The following is an 8,621-nucleotide window of genomic DNA, read 5'->3' on the forward strand; positions in this document are numbered from 1 at the left end:
AAAACTCCAGCAATGCACTAAAGGATAAAAGATGTACAATGGTGTCATATCTCAGTATCCAAGAATATGAATGTTATCCTCTGACATCCTAGAGAAATCTCTGATAATTAATACCATTCCTACCCATCCAGTCAAACCTGAAAAAAAAAAAAAAATGAACTCCTTATGGAAAACAATAAACCAAAAAATTAAGACATCTTTTTCTACCTATAGTGGACTTCTGTCCTTCTTCTCACCAGCATTTCCATTAAATCCCTCCATGTTTATTTCATATTTGTGACCAACTGCCATCGTGTCGTCTGACTTACAGCAACTCTATAGGGAGTCCTGGTGTGGCACTGCAGGATTATTCATTGGACCTCAAAGTTGGTTTGAACCACAAGGTCAGGAGTTCGAACTCACCAGCCTCTCAGAGGAAACCCAATACAGAGTCGCCATGAGTTAGAACTGATGGCACTTACAACAACAACAACAATAGGACAGCGTTGAACTATTTCTTAGGGGTTCCAAGACTGTAAACCTTTACGGGAGCAGATAGTCTCATCTTTGTTCTGTGGAACAGCTGCTGAGTTCAAATGGCCAACCTTGCAGTTAAGTAGCCCAACACTTAACCCACTGTGCCACCAGACTCCTTAGTTCCTATTCATACTATACTACATTTAATCGGTTTATTTGTATGATAAAAATAACTGACATAACTTCTTTATAAGAATGGCAGCAATCACACTGCCTAATTCATAGCAAAAGTTACTTGTTCAGGAAATAAGCATGAAAAATTTTATACCAGTCAATCTTAAGTTTTTCTTTTTTTATTTGAATAGAAATAAGCACCTTAGGAATGTTTAAATTCACCTTTGAAAATAAATCCCAACCTATAAGAGTTATTTTGAGTCAGAAAACTTTTGTATGAAGCTGTACATTAGGAAGAAAACATTACATAAAGAGTTGTACCTACTAAAAAGTAAAATCACATCTTAAGTTAAATCATAAGATTTAAATTATTTATTGTTTTCCTATGTATTGTATGTGCAGATATGTCTATGTATATATGAAAATAATATCTGCTACCTTCCCTATGTCGACCCTATTCAAATTGCTCATCAATTAATACAACAAAAATTTCAAAATCTCCTATTTCCCAATATCTCAGTACTACTTATGAAACTAAAACAAGATTTTTTCTCAAGTTCTTCTTAGTAGCTTAATTGACAGGTAAATGAGAGAATACCTATATAAACAAAAAATTTAAGTAATGTTGTTGTTGTTAAGTGCCATCGAGTTGGTTCCGACCCTTAGCAACCCAGTATAGGGTTTCCAAGGAGTGGCTGGTGAGCTTGAACTGCCAACCTCATGGTTCAATCTGATTTTGCAGTCCAGTGTATTAACCCACAGCACCACACCAGGACTCCAGAATGAAATAAAGCTAAAGAATCCATATGGATTCAATTATCAAGAATTTCAGATTATATGGATATAGACAGACAAATAATAAGAATATTACAGAGATGAAAAATAATCTCTACATGTGTATTTTTGTTTGTGTATATATGTGTGTATATAAATATATATTTATGCATAGCTTTTTCCTACAGACCATACCAGGACTCCTATAATATCTCTAGTTAATCAATAAATAATAGCCTGGATGAAAAATCATGAAACTGATTTTGTGTTTAAATAGTAGTTCATATTCCCAGCAAAGATATTCAGGAAAACTGTAAAACACTCCTGATTCTTTTGTTGCACTGTTAGATTACACCACAGAAGCCACTTTTCTTCCTATCCACAGACACCGAATATAAAATACCAAAATTAAAATTTATCTTTTTTTTGCGCAAAATAATGTCAATTCCCATATTCCTTTGAGGAAGAATTACAAGAAACACAAACTGCACAGCTACAAATAAAAGGTAGACAAAATAAAGAGAGCAATATCTATAGCTGTGAAATCCCCCAAGCCATGGAATCCAATCAAGGCTTTGACAAGGAAAGAGTTAAAATATGAGAACTCCCAAAAGCTTAGATGACTTTGGAAACACAGATCAAAAACAAAGAGACTGAAAGTATAATTAACTCCATTACTGCTCAGTCAAATGAAAACAGTTCTGACACCCTTTCTTATTTATGACACCAGCAAATAGCTCAATTCCACTGCAGGATATTGCTGTAGGACAGCACTGGTTCCACAGCAGGTGAAACAGAAACAAGCAGCGAAAATTTATGTCAGCAGATCATGTTATAGATATAAGATTTATGCAGAAGTCCCATAAAAAATAAGTAGCGTTTATATCTTCTTATAACAACTCTTTTTCTCTGGCAAGCAAAGCAAAGGATAGAAAGCTTGGAATTTTCTAAAGCTGATTTAGTATATCAAAAGGCATATTTACTTATAATTGTTGTTGTTGTTGTGTGAAGTGCCCTCAAGTTGACCCATAGAAACCCTGTAGCTAGACATTGAGAATGGTGTTTTAACTTTCCAAGGAGTGCTCTGGTTTCCAAGGAGCAGCTGGTGAAGTTGAACCACCAACCTTGCAGTTCAAACGACTTTGCAGTCTGATGCATTAGCCCACAGCGCCACATCAGGACTCCATTTATTTATATAGGTACATTTTATCTCAGATATTTAAACTTACCAATAACAATAAAAAAAAATACTTGAAGTCATCCATTTTCATTGATGAAACATTTTCATTTCTGAATTGTCTTCCTTAATAATTGAAAATTTCATCTATGTGCTATACATTCACCACTGTACAGAAAGTGCAAAGAAGAGGTATAGCAACCGGGTTGTTCAAATCAACCCATTTCTTCCTGAAATGCATTCCAACTTTTCTCCACCTCTGTTCTCACCTCCCCTATCTAACCTCACCTCCTCACAGTGGTTGAGAATAATGTGACTTTGCTCTGAACTACTCAGACACTTGCTAACTGTGGCAGTTAGGGACTCTATGTTGTCTTAATCATTTTGATATTCCTACTGACTAAAACAATACCTGGCATGCAGTAGTTACTCAATACATGTGTTATTGTTGCGTACTGTAAACACAATGTACAACCAGAACAAAGCACTGCCCAGTCCTGTGTCTTCCTTACAATTGTTGCTATATTCGAGCCCATTTTTGCAGCCACTGTTTCAGTCCATCTTTTTGAAGGTATTCCTCTTTTTCGTTGACCCTTCTTTGCTGTTGTTAAATGCCGTTGAGAGGTTCCAACTCACAGCGACCCTGTATAGTGTTTCCAAGGAGTGACTGGTTCAAACTGACCAAGATTATTCTCTTTATTTCTGTATATCTGAAACACTTCATAATGATTATTGAGTCAGTGTGCCACTGAGTCAGATCTGACTCATAGCAAGTTCTGACTCATAGCAACCCTATCTAGGGTTTCTGAGGCTGTAAATCTTTACGGGAGCAGAAAGCCTCATCTTTCTTCCAAAGAACAGTTGGTCATTTTGAACTGCTGACCTTGAGGTTAGGAGCTCCTTGGAGATGGTGGAGAGGGAAGCTAAATTTCATAGTAGTTTGTCAGGAGATTTTGTTTAATCTCAATCATTCAAGAATTGCAGGTATAGGTACTTATTTTAGATTTATCACGATCATTTAAAAAGAGTGTTAAGTGATTATCTGGAGGAAATCGAATTGTAGCTGAAGGAGGTTTTTCTTATTATTAAATTTCTTTCAACACCTACATTTTCTTCAGTGGGATTGAAATATTTGTTACTCTAAACATGTATTTTAGCATATGTTACTTTTCATAATTAAAAATATTAAATACTTAGAAAAAGTATAATCTCCATTCCTGGTATGGCACTGTAGGATAAGTACTGAACCAAAAGGTTAGTTTCAATAAATAGTAAGGTGGTTGGTTCTAATTTACCAGCTGCTCCTTGGAAACCCTATGCAGGGTTACCATGCATCAGAACCAACTAGACAGCACTTAACAAGAACAAGTGACTCATAGCCACCCTATAGCACAGAATAGTCCTGTCCCATGAGGTTTTCTAGACCTTTCTAGATCTTTACAGTAGATTTTCCAGATCTTTCTCCTTAAGGGTCACTGGATGGGTTCGACCTCAAACCTTTCTGTTAGCAGCTGTATGCTAAATCCTTGTGCCACCAGGTCTCTTGACAGATGTATAGGGAAAGTAGTAATTTTTATTGTTCTTGTTAAGTGCCATCAAGTTGATGCCGACCCATAGTGATCCTGTATAGGGGTTTCAAGAAGTGGCTGATGAGCTTGAACCTTGTGGTTCAAAGTGACTTTGCAATCCAGCGCATTAACCCACAGCACCACACCACAAGTCTAAAGTAATAATAATAGCTAATATTTATTGGGCATTTAATATACACCATGTACTTGTTAATTGATTACTATGGGTTACTTAATCTTCATGACAATCTCTGAAATTATTATGCCCACATTCTAGACATTGAGAGGTGGCATGGCTTACCCAAAGCCACACAATTGATAAATGTTGTGATTTTACACTCAAGAAATCTAATGCTGAGTAAAAAAAAGAAAAAAAAATTAAATCTAGTTGGATTAGTAAAAAAAAAAAAAAAAGAAAAGAAAAGAAATCTAATGCCAAAGGCAACTCTTTGAAATAATTCTATCCTGCTTCCCACTTGAACAAGATATTGCAGGAAAAATAAACTGATACAAGATAAATATGGTATTCTGACAACACATATAAAAATGTTTAATATGCCTATTCTTTGACTCAGAAAAGCCATTTTTATGTATTTATGTCAAGACATAATGGTAAATATACCCCTAAAGGATATATAGAAGAAAGACCATCTTTGCAACATTAAAAAAAATCAAACCAAAATCAATATCCATCACAAGATGGATATTTTTAAATTATGATGCTGTTGTGGTTCCAATTCATAGCTATCCCATGTAGAGTTTCCAAGAAGTGACTGGTAAGGTTGAACTATCGAAGTTGTGATTAGCAGTCCAATACTTCTCCTACAACTCCACACCAGGACTCCTAAATTATAATATTTTCATATAATATAAAACTCTCAATCTGTGCTTATTTTCATGGAAGGTTTATATTATGTTGAAAAGGCAAGTGGCGAAACAATATACATAGATAAACTTGTTTTTATAAAAAATAAATAAAAATGTATAGACATATACAAGGAGCTCTGGTAGCATAGTGGGTTACAAGGTGGGTCAGCAGTTCGAATCTGCCTAGCTGGTCCATGGGAAAAAGATGAGGCCTTCTGTTCCTAAAAAGATTTAAGCCTCAGATATCCTACGCAGGGTTACCATGAGTCTGAACTGACTTGACAACTCACAACCACCACCACCATAGACTTATCCATCAAAACAGTTTGGGAGTATTTCCCCAAAGTACCACTTCCTGGAGAACTTAGTCCTGACAATTTGACCTAAGTAGTTTCATGTCTGTCAATTTCCCATTACGGTTCTCTGTTCCTGGCCTTTATTATTTTGTTGTTTTTATGTGCCATGGAGTTGGTTCCGACTCATAACGACCCTATACAGGGTTTCCGAGGCTGTAAATCTTTACGGGAGCAGAAAGCCTCATCTTTCTCCTGCAGAACAGCTGGCAGTTTTGAACTGCTGACCTTGCGGCTTGCAGCCCGATTTGTAACCACTACACTACCAGAGCTCCTTTATTATATAAAACATGTAATCTTTAGTTATTGGTTTCTTTTCTTGTTTATTATTTGTGTCTTCTACCCAATGTTAGGCTAAGTAAGAGCAGGAATGACATCTGTGTTATTTGCCACTATTTCTCCTGGATCAAGTCACACAGAATATGTGCTTCACAAATGCTTGTTGAAAAATATGTATTAGTAGGAGATGTTGACTTTCTGTTTCATGCGCTCATTCATTGTTACAGTGTTTTCAAGGAAAATGATAAATATCGCTACAATAATTAAGAATAAAAAGCAGAGCAGCTATTTTTATTGTGATAGAATCCATCAACGGATTCATCCATCTGGCAATGCAGATACAGAGCTGATGAAGTGAAAAACCGCACCAGCCTTGTAGCCACAGACTTGAGTGGCACTCTGGGTTAAGGCGCTGGACTGCAAAGTCCGTTTGAACCACAAAGTTGGCAGTTCAAGTAAACCAACTGCACCTTAGAAACCCTATGCAGCTTCGTTAAGGTTTGGGACCGACTAAAATAGGAGCTCTGGTAGCATAGTGGTTACGAATTGGGCTGTGAATCTCAAGGTCAGCAGTTCGAAACTACCAGCGGTTCTGCGGGAGAAAGATGAGGCGTTCTGCTCCCGTAAAGATTTACAGCCTCGGAAACCCTGTGCAGGGTCGCTATGAGTCGGAACCGACTCCACGGCACTTAACAACAACAACAAAAGGCAATTAACAACAAGAGCGACCAGTTCAGTCACTGACTAGCTAGGGGCCTCAGTCAATCAGCCTCACCCATACACTCTTTTCTTGTTCTTCTTTCTGTCTTTCTACCCTTTCTCCCTTCCTTCTTTCTTTCTTTTTCTCTTTCTTTCAGTTCTAAAGCATGAATCTGTTGCTTATTTGAAATAAATAAGTTTATTTCAAAATTCATATGCAAAGTTGAGAAATGGGCTACCTGGCTCCAGGAGGCTGAGAGCCTTCTAGTCCTCATGGCCCTAACTGGACTATAGCCACAGGGTACTGAGAATTTGGGTTTTTTGTTATGTTTCTGGAATGACATTTAAAGGTGGAGGTCGTAACTTAATGGACTGCAAAGCCGGCTTCCTCTCTCATTCTCCTCAAAAGAATAGACTGTCTACTGCCATAAGAATAATAAATATTTGTTGCAAAATATAATGAATAAGTGAATCTGTAAAATAGTCTTTCCATTGGCCTTGCAGTGGCAGTAAAACCCATAACTGAAAAAAATGTAAAATTTGATAAGTACAGCATTTGGGGTAAGGCAAAAAAATGTGTTTATAAATTAATTTGTTTTCAGTATAAGACCTTGTGTGTCATGTTCCAACACAGTGAATTTTTACAGTGAAGCTATAAACTCTAAAACTGGGATTATGAACGAGGACTATATAATTTATAATACTTGCATAGCTTTCAATTATTCTGGTGCTCAAAGTCCAACAAATTGAATAATGAACGGGGTAATGAATTGAACCCTAAAAAGATGATAACAGAAAACACTGGGTAGTCAGTGCACAGAGGAATTCATACACAGAAGTAGCCCTGAAAGAAATAAACTTCTTTGAAGGACACAGTTTCTCTTTCAAGTCAAAACATTTATGAAACATAATGCAAGTAGGAATTACTTTTAAGAAATACCTGTTAGAGGCATAAAACTGCTAAAATAGTATATTTCAGGTGACCAAACAGAGAATTAGGACCATAAATTGCCCTGTTACAATCTCTGAGATTGCTGGTTCTCTATTTCATTATTTTTAACAACACTGAGAAGGGGGGAAATGCAGTCATATAAATTATTAAGCATCCTTGCTTTAGATTTAAGCTTGGCGGTATATTGGTATTCCACAGATCCTAAAGCATGGAGTTTTTAACAGTATTTCATACAATGCTGCTGACCGGAAATTTAAATAATGAAATGGCTTCTAAACTCATTGTTCTGACCTGGGTTGGATGATGCATGTGTGTGTCTGCAAGTGAAGGTTCTGAAGGAATCATGTATACGAAGCCTTTGCCCAATATCTCTGCTTCTGGTGATACTGCAGACCAGTTTGCCTTTGCAAAAAAATAAATCATAGTAAGATTCAAATGAAATACAACTAAACTCAATAAAATGAATCAGTTCCTTCACTCCTAAGCCCTACCACAATTACAGGACTCGATCTGAACGCTCATCCCACCAGCACATAAAGTACATATGTTCAAAGTCATTTCCAAATAATCTCAGTTTTCTAGAAGATTGCAAGTTGGGTGGAACAAGCCACCATATGGTGATTAGCGTATTGCCTGTATAACCAGAATGTTGTTGCTAAGTGCCGTTGAGTAGCACTTGTATAGGGTTTCATTGAGCAGCTGGTGAGTTTGAACAATGGTTCAAACCCACCTTGCAGTCCAGTGCTTATCCCACAACACCATACCAGGACTCCTTGTAACTAAACTAACTGCTTTCAAATTTTAGCTTCATTGTTTTCTACATATGTCTTGGGAAAACAACTTGACTATCTAATATTCAGTTTGTATTTATGTATAATAGAGATCATATTATATATAATATCAGTTGTTGCTGTTAAGTGTCGTGAAGTCAGTTCCGACCCATAGTGACCCTGTATAGGGTTTCCAAGGAGCAACTTGTGAGCTTGAACCACCAACCTTGCAGTTCAGACAGCTTTGCAGTCTGGAGAATTAATCCACAGCACCACACCTACTTATATAGGTGCATTTTATCTCAGATATCTAAACTTACCAATAACAATTAAAAAAATACTTGAGTCACCTATTTTAATAACAGTATATGCTTCATAACATTATTGGGGATAGTAAGTAAGGTAATATATGCTAAACATTTAGCACAACTGGAATATCCATTGGTGGTGGTGGTTGTGTACCATGGAGTCGGTTCCAACTCATAGCAACAATGTATAGAGTTTCTGAGGTTGTAAACATTTATGGCAGTGGAAAACCTCATCTTTCTCCCT

This window comes from Chrysochloris asiatica, unplaced genomic scaffold (assembly GCF_000296735.1).
Source record: "Chrysochloris asiatica unplaced genomic scaffold, ChrAsi1.0 scaffold00133, whole genome shotgun sequence".
Classification (NCBI taxonomy): Eukaryota; Metazoa; Chordata; class Mammalia; order Afrosoricida; family Chrysochloridae; genus Chrysochloris; species Chrysochloris asiatica.